This window comes from Orycteropus afer, unplaced genomic scaffold (genome assembly GCF_000298275.1).
Source record: "Orycteropus afer afer isolate SDZICR_OR568_19922 unplaced genomic scaffold, OryAfe1.0 scaffold00263, whole genome shotgun sequence".
Lineage (NCBI taxonomy): Eukaryota > Metazoa > Chordata > Mammalia > Tubulidentata > Orycteropodidae > Orycteropus > Orycteropus afer.
This window is the reverse complement of record NW_006921850.1, coordinates 5,099,218-5,102,817: the sequence shown is the minus strand read 5'-3', so window position 1 is coordinate 5,102,817 and position 3,600 is coordinate 5,099,218. Positions and strand designations below refer to the sequence as shown.

At 40.3% G+C, this 3,600-nt stretch overlaps 1 pseudogene; it reads left to right on the top strand.

Moving 5' to 3' along the window:
• Window positions 1-800: 800 nt before the first annotated feature.
• LOC122150933 lies at window positions 801-923 on the top strand (annotated as a pseudogene).
• Window positions 924-3,600: the final 2,677 nt, after the last annotated feature.

Here is a 3,600-nt window from a genome sequence, read left to right as displayed (position 1 = left end):
ATGTTAATGCAGGAGGAACAATTCAGAAAAGAAGAGAGAATGGTTGCGTAACTCAAAGTATGTAAAAATGTCATTGAATTGTACATGTAGAAACTGTTGAATTGGTATATATTTTGCTATGTTCTCTGGTGGCGTAATGCCTAAAGCATTTGACTGCTAACCAGAAGGCTGGTGGTTCAAACTCACAAGCCACTCCTCAGAAGGAAGATTGGGCAATCTACTTCTGTAGAGATACCGCATTGGAAACCCAAGGAGGGGTTGCTATGAATTAGGACCAACTCAAGAGCAGTGATTTTAGTTTGTTTGTTTTTTTTCATATTTTGTGCTAGGGGGAAAAAAGGCCCCAGATTCATAAGTATTTTGTAGGGATCCTTTTATTAAGCCTTAAACAGAACAAAGACAAAAAAAGACCATCATCCAGGATGAAGGAAACCATCAGCATGTGCACAATACCAAACCAAAAACCCAACTCACTGCTGTCTAGTCGGATCCGACTCAGCGATCCCTCCTTGGGTTTCCGAAGTGATATCACTGCAGAAGTAGATTGCCCACCCTTCCTTCTGAGGAGTGGCTGGTAAGTTTGAACGTCCAGCCTTCTGGTTAGCAGTCAAATGCCTTAGGCACTACTCCACCAGAGCTCCCTTGTACACAGCACAAGAATCCAAATGGAGTCCACTGATTCATGACAGGACTAATTATATATGTTAGAAAATAAAGGAAATCAGATCACAAAATCATGATTGGTGGCTAATCGATTCATCACTGTCTCAAGAGGAACTATATAGAAGTGCATAAGGACCATCGCTTCTCGGCCTTTTGGCTAAGATCAAGTGTAGTATCTGTTCTTATCTTATAGGAGCTCTGGTAGCATAGTGCCTAAGGCACTTGACTGCTCACCAGAAGGCTGGCAGTTCAAACCCACCAGCCACTCCTCGGAAGGAAGGTTGGGCAATCCTACTTCCGTAGTGATACTGCCTCGGAAACCCAAGGAGGGGTTGCTGTGAGTCGGGGCCGACTCGACGGCAAACAACAACAACAACAAAGGACCATGACTGGGACACAAACAAAATTAAAGATTAAAAGGGTTATATGGATTGGATTCTGGGGCTTGACAACCTGTCTATATGGTGGTCAGGGTATGATTCTTGACCAAGAGTCCTTGAGTCAAATCCACATGGTGGCTGCAAGACAATTACTAAGATCCCAACCTTTAGTTTAAATTAGATGAGGATACACCTGGGCAAATTCCCTAGTTCTTCGTGTGAGCATAATCTACTTTCAATCACACCCTTCCTGAGAGCAAACTGCCCTTTCATAGGTTTGTCCTGGACTTGTCTAGATGTCATTGAATGGCACCAACTCAAAGACACCCTACAAACAACAGGACAAAACGCTGCCTGGTAATGTGCCAACCTCACAATCTTTGCTATACATGAGCCCATCGTTGCAGCCATTGTGTCAGTTCATCTCATTGAAGGTCTTCCCCTTTTTTGTTGCCTCTCCACTTTGCCAAGCATGATATCCTTCTCCACGGAATGGTCCCTTCTGACAACATGACCAAAGTAGGTGAGATGAAGTCTGGCCGTTCTCGCTACCTAGGAGCATTCCAGCTGTACTTCTTCAGGATAGATTTTTTTTAGCTCTTTTGGCAGTCCACAGTACTTTCAGTATTCTTCACCAACACTACAACTCAAAAGCATTAACTCTTCTTTGGTCTTCCTTATTCATTATCCAGCTTACACATGCATATGTTGTTGTTAGGTGCAGTAAATTTGTCTCTGACTCATAGCGACCCTATGCACAGCAGAATGAAACACCACCCAGTCCTGCGCCATCTCCACGATCCTTGCTATACTTGAGACCATTGCCGCAGCCACTGTGTCAATCCATCTTGTTGAGGGCTTTACCCTCTTTTGTCGACCCTCCACCTTACCAAGCATGACATCCTTCTCCAGTGAATGGTCCCTTCTGATAACAAGACCAAAGTATGTGAGATGAAGTCTGGCCGTTCTTGCTTCCAAGGAGCATTCCTGCTACATTTCCTCCAGGACAGATTTGTTAGTTCTTTTGGCATGAGCTGGGCAATGAATGAAGAAGACCAAAGAAGAGTTGATGTTTTTGAGTTGTGGTGCTGGCGAAGAATGCTGAAAGTACCATGAACATGCATATGAGGCAATTGACAATACTATGGCTTGCTCTTTAGCACTTTAAAGAGGTCTTTTGCAGCAGATTTGTCCAGTGCAGTAGTACTCTGATTTCTTGATTTGCTGCTTCCATTGGCGTCAATTGTGGAACCAAGTATTATGAAATCTTTGACAACTTGAATCTTTTCTCCATTTATCATGATACTGCCTATTGATCCAGTTGTGAGGATTTTTGTTTTCCATATGTTGAGATGTAATCCATGCAGCAGATTGTAGTCTTTAATCTTCATCAGTAAATGCTTCAAGTCATCTTCATTTTCAGCAAGCAAAGTTGTATCATCTACATCACAGGTTGTTAATGAGTCTTCCTCCAATCCTGATGCCATGCTCTTCTTCATATGGTCCAGCTTCTAGGATTATTTGCTCAGCATACAGATTGAATAAGTATGATGAAAAGATACAGCCCTGACACATTGCCTTCCTGATTTTAAACCATGCAGTATCTCCTTGTTCTGTTTGAATGACAGCCTCCTGGTCTATGTACAGGTTCCTCATGAGTACAATTAAGTGTTCTGGAATTCCCATTCTTCTCAATGTTATCCCTAATTTGTTATGTTCCACACAGTCATATGCTTTTGCATAGTCATTAAAACATAAGTAAACATCTTTCTGATATTCTTTGCTTTCAGCCAAGATCCACCTAACATCAACAATGATATCCTTCATTCCATGTCCTCTTCTGAATCCAGCTTGCATTTCTGGAATTTCTCTGTCAATATACTGCTGCAACCATTTCTGAATTATCTTCAGGATGATTTTACTTGCATGTGATATTAATGATACTATTTGATAATTTCCACATTCTGTGGGATCATTTTTCTTTGGAATGGGTACAAATATGGATCTCTTCCAGTCAGTTGGCCAGATAGCTGTCTTCCAAATTTCTTGGCATAGACGAGTGAGTGCCTCCAGTGTGGCATCTGTTTGTTGAAACATCTCAGTGGGTATTCCATCAATTCCTGGAGCCTTATTTTTCACCAATTCCTTCAGTGCAGCTTTGCTTCTTCCTTCAATATTGAAGTATTGAAGGACTTGTCTTTGCTTAGCCAAATTATTGGTGTAATGGTCAGAAAGAACTTAAATAGCATCTGAACTTATGTCAAGATTTAAAATGGAATTAGAGCTCCCACTGTAGACCATAACCTTCCACAGATAAAATGTTTTAGAGTTTAAGCTCTAGTACAATTCTCAACCACAATATTAAAATAAATCATTTTTATTTTTTCCCCTAACATTTTTATTATGAAAGTATTCAAACATATAGAAAAATGGAAAGAATTGTATAGTGAACACTCCTATATCACAAACTAGATCATAGAATTAACATTTTGCTACCTTTGCTAAATCACATATCTAAAATAAATTATTTAAAAAAAAATAAAAAGAATTTTAAAAA